Raw genomic sequence first — 7,106 nt, forward strand, 5'->3', positions numbered from 1 at the left:
ACAGACACTGTGGCTCAGTCTGCCACTTTCCTCCCATGATTTTATGCAAATATAACAATATAGGAGTGCCCCGTGTGAGGATTGAACTCACGACCTTCAGATTATGAGACTGACGCGCTGCCAACTGCGCTAACGAGGCCTATTCTTGTTCTAAATACGCACATCCATACGAGATAATGGACCCAGCTTTGCACTGGGTTCAAAACAAAGTATTTGAACATTTAAAACAAGCTGACAACAAGATTCATGAAGAACCTCCAAATGAATTTCCAACTTAGCTCGCTCCAGAATTAAAATAATGATAGAGGGTCGGAAGCACATCCTGACTAAAACACCACAATGACATGTAGGGAGAAGCGTAGGAAAAGGCAAGCTGCATTGGCCGGGAATCGGACCCGGGTGTCCCGCGTGGCAGGCGAGAATTCTACCACTCAACCACCAATGCCCACGTTGTCTCAGTTTTGAGCCACTCGGCTGACACCGCCCACTTACGGAAACAAATATTCTGTCTGGGCTGATTGTCTCATGGTCATAGCACTTCAAAGATCCTCCACACTTTTCAAACCTTAGCTTGAGAGGCAGGTTTGTCACCACTTTTCAGCTGTACTGTCAGGATTGTTCTGTTGAAAGACGCCATCGACCTGGAGAAACCATCACTCAACAGAGGAGGTGGTCGAAGCCACCAACTATCAGCCACCTACAATGCTGCCCTGAGCTATAGAATGCGCACGCACCCATGACAGGGCTAAAAGCCCAGCTTGCCCCGGCCAGCTTCGCACTGGATTCAAAACAAAATATTTGAACATTTAGAACAAGCTGACAACAAGATTCATGAAGAACCTCCAAATGAATTTCCAACTGAGCTCGCTCCAGAATTAAAATAATGATAGAGGGTCTGAAGCACATCCTGACTAAAACACCACAGTGACATGTAGGGAGAAGCGTAGGAAAAGGCAAGCTGCATTGGCCGGGAATCGGACCCGGGTCTCCCGCGTGGCAGGCGAGAATTCTACCACTGAACCACCAATGCACACGTTGTCTCAGTTTTGAGCCACTCGGCTGACACCGCCCACTTACGGAAACAAATATTCTGTCTGGACTGATTGTCTCATGGTCATAGCACTTCAAAGATCCTCCACACTTTTCAAATCTTAGCTTGAGAGGCAGGTTTGTCACCACTTTTCAGCTGTACTGTCAGGATTGTGCTGTTGAAAGACGCCATGGACCTGGAGAAACCATCACTCAACAGAAGAGGTGGTCGAACACACCAACTATCAGCCACCTACAATGCTATCCTGAGCTCTCTTCCAAGAAGGATGGACAGTCCAACAAAAGATGAACTCAACCTCACACAATAGCAGCGGCTTATCATCGCCGTTAGGCTAACCATGGCCTTTCACGCAGCTCGGGTAAAGCCATAAGCTTAAACTGGCTAAGGTGGCCCAGGCGACCTGCGATGACATAGTGACTCTGGCAGTATTTTGCCAACGGGCTAAGACGCCTGAATATCCACCTGTCGGTCGAGTGGAAAGCCTCTTGGATGAGAAGTTGAAGTATCTCAACTAACTAAGCAAGTGCAGCTGTGCGATAACCGAAAAGAAACTTGACGAACTGCTGTGGCTCAGTCTGCACTTTCACTCCATGATTTTATGCAAATATAACAATATAGGAGTGCCCCGTGTGAGGATTGAACTCACGACCTTCAGATTATGAGACTGCCGCGCTGCCAACTGCGCTAACGAGGCCTATTCTTGTGCTAAATACGCACATCCATACGAGATAATGGACCCAGCTTTGCACTGGGTTCAAAACAAAATATTTGAACATTTAAAACAAGCTGACAACAAGATTCATGAAGAACCTCCAAATGAATTTCCAACTGAGCTCGCTCCAGAATTAAAATAATGATAGAGGGTCGGAAGCACATCCTGACTAAAACACCACAATGACATGTAGGGAGAAGCGTAGGAAAAGGCAAGCTGCATTGGCCGGGAATCGGACCCGGGTCTCCCGCGTGGCAGGCGAGAATTCTACCACTGAACCACCAATGCCCACGTTGTCTCAGTTTTGAGCCACTCGGCTGACACCGCCCACTTACGGAAACAAATATTCTGTCTGGGCTGATTGTCTCATGGTCATAGCACTTCAAAGATCCTCCACACTTTTCAAACCTTAGCTTGAGAGGCAGGTTTGTCACCACTTTTCAGCTGTACTGTCAGGATTGTTCTGTTGAAAGACGCCATGGACCTGGAGAAACCATCACTCAACAGAGGAGGTGGTCGAAGCCACCAACTATCAGCCACCTACAATGCTGCCCTGAGCTATAGAATGCGCACGCACCCATGACAGGGCTAAAAGCCCAGCTTGCCCCGGCCAGCTTCGCACTGGATTCAAAACAAAATATTTAAACATTTAGAACAAGCTGACAACAAGATTCATGAAGAACCTCCAAATGAATTTCCAACTGAGCTCGCTCCAGAATTAAAATAATGATAGAGGGTCGGAAGCACATCCTGACTAAAACACCACAGTGACATGTAGGGAGAAGCGTAGGAAAAGTCAAGCTGCATTGGCCGGGAATCGGACCCGGGTCTCCCGCGTGGCAGGCGAGAATTCTACCACTGAACCACCAATGCCCACGTTGTCTCAGTTTTGAGCCACTCGGCTGACACCGCCCACTTAAGGAAACAAATATTCTGTCTGGGCTGATTGTCTCATGGTCATAGCACTTCAAAGATCCTCCACACTTTTCAAATCTTAGCTTGAGAGGCAGGTTTGTCACCACTTTTCAGCTGTACTGTCAGGATTGTTCTGGTGAAAGACGCCATGGACCTGGAGAAACCATCACTCAACAGAAGAGGTGGTCGAACACACCAACTATCAGCCACCTACAATGCTATCCTGAGCTCTCTTCCAAGAAGGATGGACAGTCCAACAAAGATGAACTCCAACACTCACACAATAGCAGCCGGCTTATCATCATCGTTGACCCTAACCATGGCCTTTCACACCTTGACTCAGGTAAAACCAACAAGCTTAAACTGGCTAAGGTGTGAACGACCTGCATTGTTTGACATAGTGACTCTCTCAACAAGTATTTTGCCAACATGGGCTAAAGACCTGGAATATCCCACCTGTCGAGTCGAAGGGAAGAAGCCTCTTGGATGAGAAGTTGAAGTATCCTCAACTAACCCCAAGCAAGTGCAGCTGTAGCGAACAACCGAAGAAACTTGACAGACACTGTGGCTCAGTCTGCCACTTTCCTCCCATGATTTTATGCAAATATAACAATATAGGAGTGCCCTGTGTGAGGATTGAACTCACGACCTTCAGATTATGAGACTGACGCGCTGCCAACTGCGCTAACGAGGCCTATTCTTGTGCTAAATACGCACATCCATACGAGATAATGGACCCAGCTTTGCACTGGGTTCAAAACAAAATATTTGAACATTTAAAACAAGCTGACAACAAGATTCACGAAGAACCTCCAAATGAATTTCCAACTGAGCTCGCTCCAGAATTAAAATAATGATAGAGGGTCGGAAGCACATCCTGACTAAAACACCACAATGACATGTGGGGAGAAGCGTAGGAAAAGGAAAACTGCATTGGCCGGGAATCGGACCCGGGTCTCCCGTGTGGCAGGTGAGAATTCTACCACTGAACCACCAATGCCCACGTTGTCTCAGTTTTCAGCCACTCGGCTGACACCGCCCACTTACGGAAACAAATATTCTGTCTTGGCTGATTGTCTCATGGTTATAGCACTTCAAAGATCCTCCACACTTTTCAAACCTTAGCTTGAGAGGCAGGGTTGTCACCACTTTTCAGCTGTACTGTCAGGATTGTTCTGTTGAAAGACGCCATGGACCTGGAGAAACCATCACTCAACAGAGGAGGTGGTCGAAGCCACCAACTATCAGCCACCTACAATGCTGCCCTGAGCTATAGAATGCGCACGCACCCATGACAGGGCTAAAAGCCCAGCTTGCCCCGGCCAGCTTTGCACTGGATTCAAAACAAAATATTTGAACATTTAGCTGCATTGGCCAGGAATCGGACCCGGGTCTCCCGCGTGGCAGGCAAGAATTCTACCACTGAACCACCAATGCACACGTTGTCTCAGTTTTGAGCCACTCGGCTGACACCGCCCACTTAAGGAAACAAATATTCTGTCTGGGCTGATTGTCTCATGGTCATAGCACTTCAAAGATCCTCCACACTTTTCAAATCTTAGCTTGAGAGGCAGGTTTGTCACCACTTTTCAGCTGTACTGTCAGGATTGTTCTGTTGAAAGACGCCATGGACCTGGAGAAACCATCACTCAACAGAAGAGGTGGTCGAACACACCAACTATCAGCCACCTACAATGCTGCCCTGAGCTATAGAATGCGCACGCACCCATGACAGGGCTAAAAGCCCAGCTTGCCCCGGCCAGCTTCGCACTGGATTCAAAACAAAATATTTAAACATTTAGAACAAGCTGACAACAAGATTCATGAAGAACCTCCAAATGAATTTCCAACTGAGCTCGCTCCAGAATTAAAATAATGATAGAGGGTCGGAAGCACATCCTGACTAAAACACCACAGTGACATGTAGGGAGAAGCGTAGGAAAAGGCAAGCTGCATTGGCCGGGAATCGGACCCGGGTCTCCCGCGTGGCAGGCGAGAATTCTACCACTGAACCACCAATGCCCACGCTGTCTCAGTTTTGAGCCACTCGGCTGACACCGCCTACTTACGGAAACAAATATTCTGTCTGGGCTGATTGTCTCATGGTCATAGCACTTCAAAGATCCTCCACACTATTCAAACCTTAGCTTGAGAGGCAGGTTTGTCAAAACTTTTCAGCTGTTGAGATGTTTTCAAAAAATCTGGATCTTTTTTGACAAGATACACAATGATGTGATATAATGCCAGTTTTGGATTGTGCTTTTTCACAAGCATGATTTGGTCATTTGACTACTATTAGCTGGAAATTTTGACAATGTTGAAGAAAATGTTCACCTGCCATGTTAAAGGGAACACGAGCCAGCCAGGAGCCAAACCTAGAATCTTCTGATCCATAGTCAGACGCTTTATCCATTGTATCCCTGTCTAGGGCACCTCAATTCTTCCAAAAATTATATTTTATCAAGTTTTTTGTGGAAAAAGGCATGTGGTGTACCATCCAAAGTTTATTGTCCATTGCTCATTGCCATGACCCGGATTCGAACCGGGGTTGCTGCGGCCACAACGCAGAGTACTAACCACTATACGATCACGGCTGACTGTTTGTCCCCTTCCCATTGTGAATATCAGTAAAACAACAGGCTAACAAATACCTGTGGCTGATTAATTGACTGAGATGTTTCCAAAAAACCCTTTTAAGAAAGGGTGGATCTTTTTTGACAAGATACACAGTGATGTGATAGACTGTCGGTTTTGGATTGCGTTTTTTCACGAGCATGATTTGGTGATTTGACTACTATTGGCTGGAAAGTGTTGACAATGGAAAGTTGAAGACAAAGTTCACCTGCCATGTTAAAAGGAACACAAGCTAGCCAGGAGTCGAACCTAGAATCTTCTGATCCGTAGTCAGACGCGTTATCCATTGCGCCACTAGCCCCCTTTTTCTCCTTTCTAGGGCACCTCAATTCTTCCAAAAATTATATTTTATCAAGTTTTTTGTGGAAAAAGGCATGTGGTGTACCATCCAAAGTTTATTGTCCATTGCTCATTGCCGTGACCGGGATTCGAACCGGGGTTGCTGCGGCCACAACGCAGAGTACTAACCACTATACGATCACGGCTGACTGTTTGTCCTCTTCCCACTGTGAATATCAGCAAAACAACAGGCTCACAAATACCTGTGGCTGATTAAAAGCAATTGACTGAGACGTTTCCAAAAAAGCCCTTTTAAGAAAGGGTGGATCTCTTTTGACAAGATACACAGTGATGTGATAGACTGTCGGTTTTGGATCAAAAGTTTATCCTCCATTGCTCATTGCCGTGACCCGGATTCGAACCGGGGTTGCTGCGGCCACAACGCAGAGTACTAACCACTATACGATCACGGCTGACTGTTTGTCCTCTTCCCAATGTGAATATCAGTAAAACAACAGGCTCACAAATACCTGTGGCTGATTAATTGACTGAGATGTTTCCAAAAAAGCCCTTTTAAGAAAGGGTGGATCTTTTTTGACAAGATACACAGTGATGTGATAGACTGTCGGTTTTGGATTGCGTTTTTTCACGAGCATGATTTGGTGATTTGACTACTACTAGTGTTTTTTCACGAGCATGATTTGGTGATTTGACTACTATTAGCTGGAAAGTTGAAGACAAAGTTCACCTGCCAAGTTAAAGGGAACACGAGCTAGGCAGGAGTCGAACCTAGAATCTTCTGATCCGTAGTCAGACGCGTTATCCATTGCCCCACTAGCCCACTTTTTCTCCTGTCTAGGGCACCTCAATTCTTCCAAAAATTATATTTTATCAAGTTTTTTGTGGAAAAAGGCATGTGGTTTACCATCCAAAGTTTATCCTCCATTACTCATTGCCGTGACCCGGATTCGAACCGGGGTTGCTGCGGCCACAACGCAGAGTACTAACCACTATACGATCACGGCTGACTGTTTGTCCGCTTCCCACTGTGAATATCAGCAAAACAACAGGCTCACAAATACCTGTGGCTGATTAATTGACTGAGATGTTTCCAAAAAAGCCCTTTTAAGAAAGGGTGGATCTTTTTTGACAAGATACACAGTGATGTGATAGACTGTCGGTTTAGAATTGCGTTTTTTCACGAGCATGATTTGGTGATTTGACTACTATTGGCTGGAAAGTGTTGACAATGGAAAGTTGAAGACAAAGTTCACCTGCCATGTTAAAAGGAACACAAGCTAGCCAGGAGTCGAACCTAGAATCTTCTGATCCGTAGTCAGACGCGTTATCCATTGCGCCACTAGCCCCCTTTTTCTCCTTTCTAGGGCACCTCAATTCTTCCAAAAATTATATTTTATCAAGTTTTTTGTGGAAAAAGGCATGTGGTGTACCATCCAAAGTTTATCCTCCATTACTCATTGCCATGACCCGGATTCGAACCGTGGTTGCTGCGGC

The 7,106-nt window shown here is 46.0% G+C and overlaps 15 non-coding genes across 15 annotated transcripts; all 15 read right to left on the reverse strand.

Moving 5' to 3' along the window:
• Positions 1–66: 66 nt before the first annotated feature.
• On the reverse strand, positions 67–139 carry trnam-cau. The gene has a single exon. It is a non-coding gene; the product is annotated as a tRNA-Met (tRNA).
• A 235-nt stretch (positions 140–374) lies between these two features.
• On the reverse strand, positions 375–445 carry trnag-gcc. The gene has a single exon. It is a non-coding gene; the product is annotated as a tRNA-Gly (tRNA).
• A 514-nt stretch (positions 446–959) lies between these two features.
• trnag-gcc lies at positions 960–1,030 on the reverse strand. The gene has a single exon. It is a non-coding gene; the product is annotated as a tRNA-Gly (tRNA).
• Positions 1,031–1,672: 642 nt separating this feature from the next.
• On the reverse strand, positions 1,673–1,745 carry trnam-cau. Its single transcript has one exon. It is a non-coding gene; the product is annotated as a tRNA-Met (tRNA).
• Positions 1,746–1,980: 235 nt separating this feature from the next.
• On the reverse strand, positions 1,981–2,051 carry trnag-gcc. The gene has a single exon. It is a non-coding gene; the product is annotated as a tRNA-Gly (tRNA).
• A 514-nt stretch (positions 2,052–2,565) lies between these two features.
• On the reverse strand, positions 2,566–2,636 carry trnag-gcc. The gene has a single exon. It is a non-coding gene; the product is annotated as a tRNA-Gly (tRNA).
• Positions 2,637–3,299: 663 nt separating this feature from the next.
• On the reverse strand, positions 3,300–3,372 carry trnam-cau. The gene has a single exon. It is a non-coding gene; the product is annotated as a tRNA-Met (tRNA).
• Positions 3,373–3,607: 235 nt separating this feature from the next.
• On the reverse strand, positions 3,608–3,678 carry trnag-gcc. The gene has a single exon. It is a non-coding gene; the product is annotated as a tRNA-Gly (tRNA).
• Positions 3,679–4,044: 366 nt separating this feature from the next.
• Positions 4,045–4,115, reverse strand: trnag-gcc. Its single transcript has one exon. It is a non-coding gene; the product is annotated as a tRNA-Gly (tRNA).
• A 514-nt stretch (positions 4,116–4,629) lies between these two features.
• Positions 4,630–4,700, reverse strand: trnag-gcc. The gene has a single exon. It is a non-coding gene; the product is annotated as a tRNA-Gly (tRNA).
• Positions 4,701–5,200: 500 nt separating this feature from the next.
• Positions 5,201–5,272, reverse strand: trnah-gug. The gene has a single exon. It is a non-coding gene; the product is annotated as a tRNA-His (tRNA).
• A 268-nt stretch (positions 5,273–5,540) lies between these two features.
• Positions 5,541–5,613, reverse strand: trnar-acg. Its single transcript has one exon. It is a non-coding gene; the product is annotated as a tRNA-Arg (tRNA).
• A 379-nt stretch (positions 5,614–5,992) lies between these two features.
• trnah-gug lies at positions 5,993–6,064 on the reverse strand. Its single transcript has one exon. It is a non-coding gene; the product is annotated as a tRNA-His (tRNA).
• Positions 6,065–6,544: 480 nt separating this feature from the next.
• Positions 6,545–6,616, reverse strand: trnah-gug. The gene has a single exon. It is a non-coding gene; the product is annotated as a tRNA-His (tRNA).
• A 269-nt stretch (positions 6,617–6,885) lies between these two features.
• trnar-acg lies at positions 6,886–6,958 on the reverse strand. The gene has a single exon. It is a non-coding gene; the product is annotated as a tRNA-Arg (tRNA).
• Between the last annotated feature and the right edge of the window lie 148 nt (positions 6,959–7,106).

Source organism: Solea senegalensis, unplaced genomic scaffold (genome assembly GCF_019176455.1).
Source record: "Solea senegalensis isolate Sse05_10M unplaced genomic scaffold, IFAPA_SoseM_1 scf7180000014393, whole genome shotgun sequence".
NCBI classification, from domain to species: domain Eukaryota; kingdom Metazoa; phylum Chordata; class Actinopteri; order Pleuronectiformes; family Soleidae; genus Solea; species Solea senegalensis.